We start from the raw sequence: 15,575 nt of genomic DNA on the forward strand, positions 1-15,575 counted from the left end.
GGATACGGACAGGTACACGGATAGGGAAGGTTTAGAGGGATATGGACAGGTACACGGATAGGGAAGGTTTAGAGGGATACGGACAGGTACACGGATAGGAAAGGTTTACAGGGATACGGACAGGTACACGGATAGGAAAGGTTCAGAGGGATACGGACAGGTACACGGATAGGAAAGGTTTAGAGGGATACGGACAGGTACACTGATAGGAAAGGTTTAGAGGGATACGGACAGGTACACTGATAGGAAAGGTTTAGAGGGATACGGACAGGTACAAGGATAGGAAAGGTTTAGAGGGATACGGACAGGGACACGGATAGGAAAGGTTTAGAGGGATACGGACAGGTACACGGATAGGAAAGGTTCAGAGGGATACGGACAGGGACACGGATAGGAAAGGTTCAGAGGGATACGGACAGGTACACGGATAGGAAAGGTTCAGAGGGATACGGACAGGTACACGGATAGGGAAGGTTTAGAGGGATACGGACAGGTACACGGATAGGGAAGGTTTAGAGGGATACGGACAGGTACACGGATAGGAAAGGTTTAGAGGGATACGGACAGGTACACGGATAGGAAAGGTTTAGAGGGATACGGACAGGTACACGGATAGGGAAGGTTTAGAGGGATACGGACAGGTACACGGATAGGGAAGGTTTAGAGGGATACGGACAGGGACACGGATAGGAAAGGTTTAGAGGGATACGGACAGGTACACGGATAGGAAAGGTTTAGAGGGATACGGACAGGTACACGGATAGGAAAGGTTTAGAGGGATACGGACAGGTACACTGATAGGAAAGGTTTAGAGGGATACGGACAGGTACAAGGATAGGAAAGGTTTAGAGGGATACGGACAGGGACACGGATAGGAAAGGTTCAGAGGGATACGGACAGGGACACGGATAGGAAAGGTTCAGAGGGATACGGACAGGTACACGGATAGGGAAGGTTTAGAGGGATACGGACAGGTACACGGATAGGGAAGGTTTAGAGGGATACGGACAGGTACACTGATAGGAAAGGTTTAGAGGGATACGGACAGGTACAAGGATAGGAAAGGTTTAGAGGGATACGGACAGGGACACGGATAGGAAAGGTTTAGAGGGATACGGACAGGTACACGGATAGGAAAGGTTCAGAGGGATACGGACAGGGACACGGATAGGAAAGGTTCAGAGGGATACGGACAGGTACACGGATAGGGAAGGTTTAGAGGGATACGGACAGGTACACGGATAGGGAAGGTTTAGAGGGATACGGACAGGTACACGGATAGGAAAGGTTTAGAGGGATACGGACAGGTACACGGATAGGAAAGGTTTAGAGGGATACAGACAGGTACACGGATAGGGAAGGTTTAGAGGGATACGGACAGGTACACGGATAGGGAAGGTTTAGAGGGATACGGACAGGGACACGGATAGGAAAGGTTTAGAGGGATACGGACAGGTACACGGATAGGAAAGGTTTAGAGGGATACGGACAGGTACACGGATAGGAAAGGTTTAGAGGGATACGGACAGGTACACGGATAGGAGAGGTTCAGAGGGATACGGACAGGTACACGGATGGGAAAGGTTTAGAGGGATACGGACAGGTACACGGATAGGAGAGGTTCAGAGGGATACAGACAGGTACAAGGATAGGAAAGGTTTAGAGGGATACGGACAGGTACACGGATAGGAAAGGTTCAGAGGGATACGGACAGGGACACGGATAGGAAAGGTTCAGAGGGATACGGACAGGGACACGGATAGGAAAGGTTTAGAGGGATACGGACAGGTACACGGATAGGAAAGGTTCAGAGGGATACGGACAGGGACACGGATAGGAAAGGTTTAGAGGGATACGGACAGGGACACAGATAGGAAAGGTTCAGAGGGATACGGACAGGTACACGGATAGGAAAGGTTTAGAGGGATACGGACAGGTACACGGATAGGAAAGGTTTAGAGGGATATGCACAGGTACACGGATAGGAAAGGTTCAGAGGGATACGGACAGGTACACGGATAGGAAAGGTTTAGAGGGATACGGACAGGTACACGGATAGGAAAGGTTCAGAGGGATACGGACAGGTACACGGATAGGAAAGGTTCAGAGGGATATGGACAGGGACACGGATAGGAAAGGTTTAGAGGGATACGGACAGGGACACGGATAGGAAAGGTTTAGAGGGATACGGACAGGTACACGGATAGGAAAGGTTTAGAGGGATACGGACGGGTACACGGATAGGAAAGGTTCAGAGGGATACGGACAGGTACACGGATAGGAAAGGTTTAGAGGGATACGGACAGGGACACGGATAGGAAAGGTTTAGAGGGATACGGACGGGTACACGGATAGGAAAGGTTCAGAGGGATACGGACAGGTACACGGATAGGAAAGGTTTAGAGGGATACGGACAGGGACACGGATAGGAAAGGTTTAGAGGGATACGGACAGGGACACGGATAGGAAAGGTTTAGAGGGATACGGACAGGTACACGGATAGGAAAGGTTCAGAGGGATACGGACAGGTACACGGATAGGAAAGGTTCAGAGGGATATGGACAGGGACACGGATAGGAAAGGTTTAGAGGGATACGGACAGGGACACGGATAGGAAAGGTTCAGAGGGATACGGACAGGGACACGGATAGGAAAGGTTTAGAGGGATACGGACAGGGACACGGATAGGAAAGGTTCAGAGGGATACGGACAGGGACACGGATAGGAAAGGTTTAGAGGGATACGGACAGGTACACGGATAGGAAAGGTTCAGAGGGATACGGACAGGGACACGGATAGGAAAGGTTTAGAGGGATACGGACAGGGACACGGATAGGAAAGGTTCAGAGGGATACGGACAGGTACACGGATAGGAAAGGTTTAGAGGGATACGGACAGGTACACGGATAGGAAAGGTTTAGAGGGATATGCACAGGTACACGGATAGGAAAGGTTCAGAGGGATACGGACAGGTACACGGATAGGAAAGGTTTAGAGGGATACGGACAGGTACACGGATAGGAAAGGTTCAGAGGGATACGGACAGGTACACGGATAGGAAAGGTTCAGAGGGATATGGACAGGGACACGGATAGGAAAGGTTTAGAGGGATACGGACGGGTACACGGATAGGAAAGGTTCAGAGGGATACGGACAGGTACACGGATAGGAAAGGTTTAGAGGGATACGGACAGGGACACGGATAGGAAAGGTTTAGAGGGATACGGACGGGTACACGGATAGGAAAGGTTCAGAGGGATACGGACAGGTACACGGATAGGAAAGGTTTAAAGTGATACGGAGAGGGACACGGATAGGAAAGGTTTAGAGGGATACGGACAGGGACACGGATAGGAAAGGTTTAGAGGGATACGGACAGGTACACGGATAGGAAAGGTTCAGAGGGATACGGACAGGTACACGGATAGGAAAGGTTCAGAGGGATATGGACAGGGACACGGATAGGAAAGGTTTAGAGGGATACGGACAGGGACACGGATAGGAAAGGTTTAGAGGGATACGGACAGGTACACGGATAGGAAAGGTTTAGAGGGATACGGACGGGTACACGGATAGGAAAGGTTCAGAGGGATACGGACAGGTACACGGATAGGAATGGTTTAGAGGGATACGGACAGGGACACGGATAGGAAAGGTTTAGAGGGATACGGACGGGTACACGGATAGGAAAGGTTCAGAGGGATACGGACAGGTACACGGATAGGAAAGGTTTAGAGGGATACGGACAGGGACACGGATAGGAAAGGTTTAGAGGGGTACGGACAGGGACACGGATAGGAAAGGTTCAGAGGGATACGGACAGGTACACGGATAGGAAAGGTTTAGAGGGATACGGACAGGTACACGGATAGGATAGGTTTAGAGGGATACGGAGAGGTACACGGATAGGAAAGGTTTAGAGGGATACGGACAGGTACACGGATAGGATAGGTTTAGAGGGATACGGACAGGTACACAGATAGGAAAGGTTCAGAGGGATACGGACAGGGACACGGATAGGAAAGGTTTAGAGGGATACGGACAGGTACACGGATAGGAAAGGTTTAGAGGGATACGGACAGGTACGCGGATAGGAAAGGTTTAGAGGGATACGGACAGGTACGCGGATAGGAAAGGTTCAGAGGGATACGGACAGGTAAACGGATAGGAAAGGTTTAGAGGGATATGGACAGGTACACAAATAGGAAAGGTTCAGAGGGATACGGACAGGGACACGGATAGGAAAGGTTCAGAGGGATACGGACAGGTACACAGATAGGAAAGGTTTAGAGGGATACGGACAGGTACACGGATAGGAAAGGTTTACAGGGATATGGACAGGTAAACGGATAGGAAAGGTTTAGAGGGATATGGACAGGTACACAGATAGGAAAGGTTCAGAGGGATACGGACAGGGACACGGATAGGAAAGGTTTAGAGGGATACGGACAGGTACACGGATAGGAAAGGTTCAGAGGGATACGGACAGGTACAAGGATAGGAAAGGTTTAGAGGGATACGGACAGGGACACGGATAGGAAAGGTTCAGAGGGATACGGACAGGTACACGGATAGGGAAGGTTTAGAGGGATACGGACAGGTACACGGATAGGGAAGGTTTAGAGGGATACGGACAGGTACACGGATAGGAAAGGTTCAGAGGGATACGGACGGGTACACGGATAGGAAAGGTTCAGAGGGATACGGACAGGTACACGGATAGGAAAGGTTTAGAGGGATACGGACAGGTACACGGATAGGAAAGGTTTAGAGGGATACGGACAGGTACACTGATAGGAAAGGTTTAGAGGGATACGGACAGGTACAAGGATAGGAAAGGTTTAGAGGGATACGGACAGGTACACGGATAGGAAAGGTTTAGAGGGATACGGACAGGTACACAGATAGGAAAGGTTCAGAGGGATACGGACAGGGACACGGATAGGAAAGGTTTAGAGGGATACGGACAGGTACACGGATAGGAAAGGTTTAGAGGGATACGGACAGGTACGCGGATAGGAAAGGTTTAGAGGGATACGGACAGGTACGCGGATAGGAAAGGTTCAGAGGGATACGGACAGGTAAACGGATAGGAAAGGTTTAGAGGGATATGGACAGGTACACAAATAGGAAAGGTTCAGAGGGATACGGACAGGGACACGGATAGGAAAGGTTCAGAGGGATACGGACAGGTACACAGATAGGAAAGGTTTAGAGGGATACGGACAGGGACACGGATAGGAAAGGTTTAGAGGGATACGGACAGGTACACGGATAGGAAAGGTTTAGAGGGATACGGACAGGTACGCGGATAGGAAAGGTTCAGAGGGATACGGACAGGTAAACGGATAGGAAAGGTTTAGAGGGATATGGACAGGTACACAAATAGGAAAGGTTCAGAGGGATACGGACAGGGACACGGATAGGAAAGGTTCAGAGGGATACGGACAGGTACACGGATAGGAAAGGTTTACAGGGATATGGACAGGTAAACGGATAGGAAAGGTTTAGAGGGATATGGACAGGTACACAGATAAGAAAGGTTCAGAGGGATACGGACAGGGACACGGATAGGAAAGGTTTAGAGGGATACGGACAGGTACACGGATAGGAAAGGTTCAGAGGGATACGGACAGGTACAAGGATAGGAAAGGTTTAGAGGGATACGGACAGGGACATGGATAGGGAAGGTTCAGAGGGATACGGACAGGTACACGGATAGGGAAGGTTTAGAGGGATACGGACAGGTACACGGATAGGGAAGGTTTAGAGGGATACGGACAGGTACACGGATAGGAAAGGTTCAGAGGGATACGGACGGGTACACGGATAGGAAAGGTTCAGAGGGATACGGACAGGGACACGGATAGGAAAGGTTTAGAGGGATACGGACAGGTACACGGATAGGAAAGGTTTAGAGGGATACGGACAGGTACGCGGATAGGAAAGGTTTAGAGGGATACGGACAGGTACGCGGATAGGAAAGGTTCAGAGGGATACGGACAGGTAAACGGATAGGAAAGGTTTAGAGGGATATGGACAGGTACACAAATAGGAAAGGTTCAGAGGGATACGGACAGGGACACGGATAGGAAAGGTTCAGAGGGATACGGACAGGTACACAGATAGGAAAGGTTTAGAGGGATACGGACAGGTACACGGATAGGAAAGGTTTACAGGGATATGGACAGGTAAACGGATAGGAAAGGTTTAGAGGGATATGGACAGGTACACAGATAGGAAAGGTTCAGAGGGATACGGACAGGGACACGGATAGGAAAGGTTTAGAGGGATACGGACAGGTACACGGATAGGAAAGGTTCAGAGGGATACGGACAGGTACAAGGATAGGAAAGGTTTAGAGGGATACGGACAGGGACACGGATAGGAAAGGTTCAGAGGGATACGGACAGGTACACGGATAGGGAAGGTTTAGAGGGATACGGACAGGTACACGGATAGGGAAGGTTTAGAGGGATACGGACAGGTACACGGATAGGAAAGGTTCAGAGGGATACGGACGGGTACACGGATAGGAAAGGTTCAGAGGGATACGGACAGGTACACGGATAGGAAAGGTTTAGAGGGATACGGACAGGTACACGGATAGGAAAGGTTTAGAGGGATACGGACAGGTACACTGATAGGAAAGGTTTAGAGGGATACGGACAGGTACAAGGATAGGAAAGGTTTAGAGGGATACGGACAGGTACACGGATAGGAAAGGTTTAGAGGGATACGGACAGGTACACAGATAGGAAAGGTTCAGAGGGATACGGACAGGGACACGGATAGGAAAGGTTTAGAGGGATACGGACAGGTACACGGATAGGAAAGGTTTAGAGGGATACGGACAGGTACGCGGATAGGAAAGGTTTAGAGGGATACGGACAGGTACGCGGATAGGAAAGGTTCAGAGGGATACGGACAGGTAAACGGATAGGAAAGGTTTAGAGGGATATGGACAGGTACACAAATAGGAAAGGTTCAGAGGGATACGGACAGGGACACGGATAGGAAAGGTTCAGAGGGATACGGACAGGTACACAGATAGGAAAGGTTTAGAGGGATACGGACAGGGACACGGATAGGAAAGGTTTAGAGGGATACGGACAGGTACACGGATAGGAAAGGTTTAGAGGGATACGGACAGGTACGCGGATAGGAAAGGTTCAGAGGGATACGGACAGGTAAACGGATAGGAAAGGTTTAGAGGGATATGGACAGGTACACAAATAGGAAAGGTTCAGAGGGATACGGACAGGGACACGGATAGGAAAGGTTCAGAGGGATACGGACAGGTACACGGATAGGAAAGGTTTACAGGGATATGGACAGGTAAACGGATAGGAAAGGTTTAGAGGGATATGGACAGGTACACAGATAAGAAAGGTTCAGAGGGATACGGACAGGGACACGGATAGGAAAGGTTTAGAGGGATACGGACAGGTACACGGATAGGAAAGGTTCAGAGGGATACGGACAGGTACAAGGATAGGAAAGGTTTAGAGGGATACGGACAGGGACATGGATAGGGAAGGTTCAGAGGGATACGGACAGGTACACGGATAGGGAAGGTTTAGAGGGATACGGACAGGTACACGGATAGGGAAGGTTTAGAGGGATACGGACAGGTACACGGATAGGAAAGGTTCAGAGGGATACGGACGGGTACACGGATAGGAAAGGTTCAGAGGGATACGGACAGGTACACGGATAGGAAAGGTTTAGAGGGATACGGACAGGTACACGGATAGGAAAGGTTTAGAGTGATACGGACAGGTACACTGATAGGAAAGGTTTAGAGGGATACGGACAGGTACAAGGATAGGAAAGGTTTAGAGGGATACGGACAGGTACACGGATAGGAAAGGTTTAGAGGGATACGGACAGGTACACAGATAGGAAAGGTTCAGAGGGATACGGACAGGGACACGGATAGGAAAGGTTTAGAGGGATACGGACAGGTACACGGATAGGAAAGGTTTAGAGGGATACGGACAGGTACGCGGATAGGAAAGGTTTAGAGGGATACGGACAGGTACGCGGATAGGAAAGGTTCAGAGGGATACGGACAGGTAAACGGATAGGAAAGGTTTAGAGGGATATGGACAGGTACACAAATAGGAAAGGTTCAGAGGGATACGGACAGGGACACGGATAGGAAAGGTTCAGAGGGATACGGACAGGTACACAGATAGGAAAGGTTTAGAGGGATACGGACAGGTACACGGATAGGAAAGGTTTACAGGGATATGGACAGGTAAACGGATAGGAAAGGTTTAGAGGGATATGGACAGGTACACAGATAGGAAAGGTTCAGAGGGATACGGACAGGGACACGGATAGGAAAGGTTTAGAGGGATACGGACAGGTACACGGATAGGAAAGGTTCAGAGGGATACGGACAGGTACAAGGATAGGAAAGGTTTAGAGGGATACGGACAGGTACACGGATAGGAAAGGTTTAGAGGGATACGGACAGGTACGCGGATAGGAAAGGTTTAGAGGGATACGGACAGGTACGCGGATAGGAAAGGTTCAGAGGGATACGGACAGGTAAACGGATAGGAAAGGTTTAGAGGGATATGGACAGGTACACAAATAGGAAAGGTTCAGAGGGATACGGACAGGGACACGGATAGGAAAGGTTCAGAGGGATACGGACAGGTACACAGATAGGAAAGGTTTAGAGGGATACGGACAGGGACACGGATAGGAAAGGTTTAGAGGGATACGGACAGGTACACGGATAGGAAAGGTTTAGAGGGATACGGACAGGTACGCGGATAGGAAAGGTTCAGAGGGATACGGACAGGTAAACGGATAGGAAAGGTTTAGAGGGATATGGACAGGTACACAAATAGGAAAGGTTCAGAGGGATACGGACAGGGACACGGATAGGAAAGGTTCAGAGGGATACGGACAGGTACACGGATAGGAAAGGTTTACAGGGATATGGACAGGTAAACGGATAGGAAAGGTTTAGAGGGATATGGACAGGTACACAGATAAGAAAGGTTCAGAGGGATACGGACAGGGACACGGATAGGAAAGGTTTAGAGGGATACGGACAGGTACACGGATAGGAAAGGTTCAGAGGGATACGGACAGGTACAAGGACAGGAAAGGTTTAGAGGGATACGGACAGGGACACGGATAGGGAAGGTTCAGAGGGATACGGACAGGTACACGGATAGGGAAGGTTTAGAGGGATACGGACAGGTACACGGATAGGGAAGGTTTAGAGGGATACGGACAGGTACACGGATAGGAAAGGTTCAGAGGGATACGGACGGGTACACGGATAGGAAAGGTTCAGAGGGATACGGACAGGTACACGGATAGGAAAGGTTTAGAGGGATACGGACAGGTACACGGATAGGAAAGGTTTAGAGGGATACGGACAGGTACACTGATAGGAAAGGTTTAGAGGGATACGGACAGGTACAAGGATAGGAAAGGTTTAGAGGGATACGGACAGGTACACGGATAGGAAAGGTTTAGAGGGATACGGACAGGTACACAGATAGGAAAGGTTCAGAGGGATACGGACAGGGACACGGATAGGAAAGGTTTAGAGGGATACGGACAGGTACACGGATAGGAAAGGTTTAGAGGGATACGGACAGGTACGCGGATAGGAAAGGTTTAGAGGGATACGGACAGGTACGCGGATAGGAAAGGTTCAGAGGGATACGGACAGGTAAACGGATAGGAAAGGTTTAGAGGGATATGGACAGGTACACAAATAGGAAAGGTTCAGAGGGATACGGACAGGGACACGGATAGGAAAGGTTCAGAGGGATACGGACAGGTACACAGATAGGAAAGGTTTAGAGGGATACGGACAGGTACACGGATAGGAAAGGTTTACAGGGATATGGACAGGTAAACGGATAGGAAAGGTTTAGAGGGATATGGACAGGTACACAGATAGGAAAGGTTCAGAGGGATACGGACAGGGACACGGATAGGAAAGGTTTAGAGGGATACGGACAGGTACACGGATAGGAAAGGTTCAGAGGGATACGGACAGGTACAAGGATAGGAAAGGTTTAGAGGGATACGGACAGGGACACGGATAGGAAAGGTTCAGAGGGATACGGACAGGTACACGGATAGGGAAGGTTTAGAGGGATACGGACAGGTACACGGATAGGGAAGGTTTAGAGGGATACGGACAGGTACACGGATAGGAAAGGTTCAGAGGGATACGGACGGGTACACGGATAGGAAAGGTTCAGAGGGATACGGACAGGTACACGGATAGGAAAGGTTTAGAGGGATACGGACAGGTACACGGATAGGAAAGGTTTAGAGGGATACGGACAGGTACACTGATAGGAAAGGTTTAGAGGGATACGGACAGGTACAAGGATAGGAAAGGTTTAGAGGGATACGGACAGGTACACGGATAGGAAAGGTTTAGAGGGATACGGACAGGTACGCGGATAGGAAAGGTTCAGAGGGATACGGACAGGTAAACGGATAGGAAAGGTTTAGAAGGATATGGACAGGTACACAGATAGGAAAGGTTCAGAGGGATACGGAGAGGGACACGGATAGGAAAGGTTTAGAGGGATACGGACAGGTACACGGATAGGAAAGGTTCAGAGGGATACGGACAGGTACACGGATAGGAAAGGTTTAGAGGGATACGGACAGGTACACGGATAGGAAAGGTTTACAGGGATATGGACAGGTAAACGGATAGGAAAGGTTTAGAGGGATATGGACAGGTACACAGATAGGAAAGGTTCAGAGGGATACGGACAGGGACACGGTTAGGAAAGGTTTAGAGGGATACGGACAGGTACACGGATAGGAAAGGTTCAGAGGGATACGGACAGGTACACGGATAGGAAAGGTTTAGAGGGATACGGACAGGGACACGGATAGGAAAGGTTCAGAGGGATACGGACAGGTACACGGATAGGGAAGGTTTAGAGGGATACGGACAGGTACACGGATAGGGAAGGTTTAGAGGGATACGGACAGGTACACGGATAGGAAAGGTTTACAGGGATACGGACAGGTACACGGATAGGAAAGGTTCAGAGGGATACGGACAGGTACACGGATAGGAAAGGTTTAGAGGGATACGGACAGGTACACTGATAGGAAAGGTTTAGAGGGATACGGACAGGTACACTGATAGGAAAGGTTTAGAGGGATACGGACAGGTACAAGGATAGGAAAGGTTTAGAGGGATACGGACAGGGACACGGATAGGAAAGGTTTAGAGGGATACGGACAGGTACACGGATAGGAAAGGTTCAGAGGGATACGGACAGGGACACGGATAGGAAAGGTTCAGAGGGATACGGACAGGTACACGGATAGGGAAGGTTTAGAGGGATACGGACAGGTACACGGATAGGGAAGGTTTAGAGGGATACGGACAGGTACACGGATAGGAAAGGTTTAGAGGGATACGGACAGGTACACGGATAGGAAAGGTTTAGAGGGATACAGACAGGTACACGGATAGGGAAGGTTTAGAGGGATACGGACAGGTACACGGATAGGGAAGGTTTAGAGGGATACGGACAGGGACACGGATAGGAAAGGTTTAGAGGGATACGGACAGGTACACGGATAGGAAAGGTTTAGAGGGATACGGACAGGTACACGGATAGGAAAGGTTTAGAGGGATACGGACAGGTACACGGATAGGAGAGTTTCAGAGGGATACGGACAGGTACACGGATGGGAAAGGTTTAGAGGGATACGGACAGGTACACGGATAGGAGAGGTTCAGAGGGATACAGACAGGTACAAGGATAGGAAAGGTTTAGAGGGATACGGACAGGTACACGGATAGGAAAGGTTTAGAGGGATACGGACAGGTACACGGATAGGAAAGGTTTACAGGGATATGGACAGGTAAACGGATAGGAAAGGTTCAGAGGGATACGGACAGGTACACGGATAGGAGAGGTTCAGAGGGATACGGACAGGTACACGGATGGGAAAGGTTTAGAGGGATACGGACAGGTACACGGATAGGAGAGGTTCAGAGGGATACAGACAGGTACACGGATAGGAAAGGTTCAGAGGGATACGGACGGGTACACGGATAGGAAAGGTTCAGAGGGATACGGACAGGTACACGGATAGGAAAGGTTCAGAGGGATACGGACAGGTACACGGATAGGAAAGGTTCAGAGGGATACGGACAGTTTCACGGATAGGAAAGGTTCAGAGGGATACGGACAGGGACACGGATAGGAAAGGTTCAGAGGGATACGGACAGGTACACGGATAGGAAAGGTTCAGAGGGATACGGACAGGTACACGGATAGGAAAGGTTCAGAGGGATATGGACAGGTACACGGATAGGAAAGGTTTAGAGGGATATGGACAGGTACACGGATAGGAAAGGTTTAGAGGGATACGGACAGGTACACGGATAGGAAAGGTTTAGAGGGATATGGACAAGTACACGGATAGGAAAGGTTTAGAGGGATACGGACAGGTACACGGATAGGAAAGGTTTAGAGGGATATATCAAATGTATCTAACTCAGGCCACTTGCTTCGTTCTATCCCACTGCTCCCTCACTGCACCACCACACTGAACAGCAGGACACTCGGCCCCTCCGCATCCTGCTGTCCCATAACAGCATGATTTGCAACATTTCACCCCTTTGTCCTCCAAAACACTGCGTCCATGGAGGAAGAGCAGTGCAAAGTCTCACAGGCAGAGCAAAAAGAAGTTTAGCTCATTTGAGCCCTAGTTCTCAATTAACACGGTCTGAGGACTGAGATGAAACATTGCAGGGAGCATCTGTGCACGATTAAACACATTGTTTTACTCATATTGCCACTTTATTGGTACCTCCAATACCTAATAAAGCTGCCACTGAGTGTATGTTCATGGTCTTCTGCTGCTGTAGTCCGTCCACGTCAAGGTTCGATGTGTTGAGCATTCAGAGATGCTCTTCTGCGCACCACTGTTGTAATGTGTGGTTATTTGAGGTTCTGTCGCCTTCCTGTCAGCTTGAACTAGTCTGACCTGTTCCTCTGAGCTCTCTCATTAACAAGGAGTTTTCACCCACAAAACTGTTAAATGGACACAGAAGAGGAACAGGCCTACGGCCCAATGCTGTATCATCTACAAACGTACTAACCCACTCATCAACATCTCTATTATAGATCAGTGAGTCCCACGTCACTTGTAGGGAAATTGTGCAGAAAATTCTTAGAGGTGGGATATTTGAGCATTTGGAAACCCATGGCCTAGTTAGAACCAGCATGGCTTTGTGCATGGCTGGTCGTGCCCTACCAACTTGACTGAGTATTTTGACAAGGTGACGAGAGAGATTGATTAAGGATGTTGTCTGTGTAGATTGTAGTAAGGCGTGTGACAAAGTCCGTCATGGGAGGCTAATCAATAAGATAAAAATGCCTTGGGTCCATGGCAAATTGGCTGTTTGGATTCAGAACTGGCTTATGCATAGAAGGCAGAGGGTAGTGGTCAAAGGGATTTATTCCAGCGGGAGGTCTGTAATTAGTGGGGTTCCACAGGGATCCGAGTTGTTTGTGATGTAAATAGAACATAGAACAGTACAGCACAGGCACAGGCCATTCAGCCCACAGTGTTGGTGCTGAACCAGCTAAAAAGTAAATCAAAAACACCCTAACACTAATCCATCCTACCTACACAGTGTCCGTATCCCTCCATCTTCCAGAAGTCCATGTGTCTATCCAAACATCTCTTAAAAACCTCTAATGCATTTGCTTCCACCAGCACATTCCAGGCATCCATGACTCTGAGTAAAAACTCACCCCTCACATCCCCTTTGAACCTACCCCCTCTCACCTTCAGTGCGTGCCCTCTGGTAATAGACGCTTCAGTCCTGGGAAACAGATACTCCCTGTCTACTTTATCTAAGCCTCCCGTGATCATATAAACCTCTATCAGATCTTCCCTCACCCTACGCTGCTCCAGAGAAAACCATCCAGGTTTATCCAGCCCCACGTGACAGCACTTCTTCTCTAGACCAGGCAGCGTCTTGATGAACCTCTTTAATGATCCTTCCTGCAGCAGGGCGACCAGAATTCAGGTTAGATGCGGCCTAACCTGAGTTTTATAAAGTTGCATCATAACCCCTTGACTTTTTGAACTCAATGCCTCAACTAATAAAAGCAAGCATTCCATAAGCCTTCTCAACCAGTGTAGCCACTTTCATGGAGCTCTGAACATCAATCTCAAGATTTCTCTGCTCAGCAACACTGTTAAGGATCTTGCCCTTCAGAGTGTACTATCTCCTTGCATTTGCCCTACAAAGATGCAACACCTCTCATGTATCTTTTAAGGGATACCACCCTCTATCTACCAATTTAAGGGACTTTGTCACACGCCTTACTACAATCCATGTAGACAACATCCAGTAATCTACCTTAATCAATCTCTCTCGTCACCAGTCAAAAAACTCAATCAATTTGGTAGGACATGACCAGCCACACTGGCTCTAACTAGGCCATGGGTTTCCAAATGCTCATATACAGTGGCATGCAAAAGTTTGAGCACTCTGGTCAAAATTTTTGTTTTACTGTGAATAGCTAAGCAAGTAAAAGATGACCTGATTTCCAAAGTGCACAAAGTTAAAGATGATACATTTCTTCAACATTTTAAGCAAGATTACTTTTCTTATTTCCATCTCTGTGACCCCCTTTGGTCCCTACGTCCCTCCCTGTCTCTGTGACCCCCCCCCCCCCCGGCCCTTACACCCCTCCCTGTCTCTGTGACCCCCTTTGGCTCCTACACCCCTCCCCATTTCTGTGACCCCCTCTGGCCCCTACACCCCTCCCTGTCTCTGTAACCCCTTCCAGCTCCTACACCCCTCTCTCCAGCCTCTACGCCCTCTGGCTCCTATACCCCTCCCTGTCTCTATAACCCACCTCCATCTCTCCCCGTCTGTGACTCTCTACAGCCCTCCGATCCCTACACCCTTCCATGTCTCTAACCTCAAAGATCTCTCTACACTCTTCCAATTCCGACTGATCCGCCTTCAGACGACCTGACCCCGAATCCCGCAAACCCCTACGATCCTCGCTCTTTATTGGAAATAATCCTCAGACCTTCACTACCCTATTTAAAGAGATGTTGCAACTCTTGCAATTTACTTTTCTTATCCTTTATGAAAGCATCTTTGGACTCTTCTCCATCTTAAATGTGTTGTACTATATTGCTGCCTGTTACCATATTTGCTTATTTGTAATAAAAACTACAATTGCATTTCCACCATTCCTCTCCAGTGTCACCACTCACCTGCGGAGCTGCCCCTCAGTCTAACTTGCTCCTTCCCCTCCCCTCCCACCAGGGCTACGTTCACCACCACCATTGGTCGATCCGCCAGTCAATCTGCCCTATGCCACAGCGCAATTGGCCTGACGTCACCACAGCGGCGACCAGCAATTTAGATGACGGCCCCATTCATTCGACAAGCGGCGTTACGCTGAAAGTGCGCCGTGTGGATCCGCGGCGCTTTTGTTTCTGGTTCCGAGAGTGAACCTGATACGTAGACCCAAATTTGTTTATGCCTTGAAATTTGTTATTTAGAGAAA

The 15,575-nt window shown here is 49.1% G+C and overlaps 1 protein-coding gene across 1 annotated transcript in view; it reads right to left on the minus strand.

Annotated features, from left to right (window-relative positions):
* The window catches only part of flad1 (flavin adenine dinucleotide synthetase 1), a 44,442-nt gene extending 29,120 nt beyond the window's left edge, over positions 1-15,322 (minus strand). Inside the window, exon 1 of the mRNA XM_073061189.1 lies at positions 15,280-15,322. The gene's annotated coding sequence lies outside the window, so the exon portion shown is untranslated. The remainder of the gene's footprint in view (positions 1-15,279) is intronic.
* Between the last annotated feature and the right edge of the window lie 253 nt (positions 15,323-15,575).

This window comes from Hemitrygon akajei, chromosome 11, assembly GCF_048418815.1.
Source record: "Hemitrygon akajei chromosome 11, sHemAka1.3, whole genome shotgun sequence".
NCBI lineage: Eukaryota > Metazoa > Chordata > Chondrichthyes > Myliobatiformes > Dasyatidae > Hemitrygon > Hemitrygon akajei.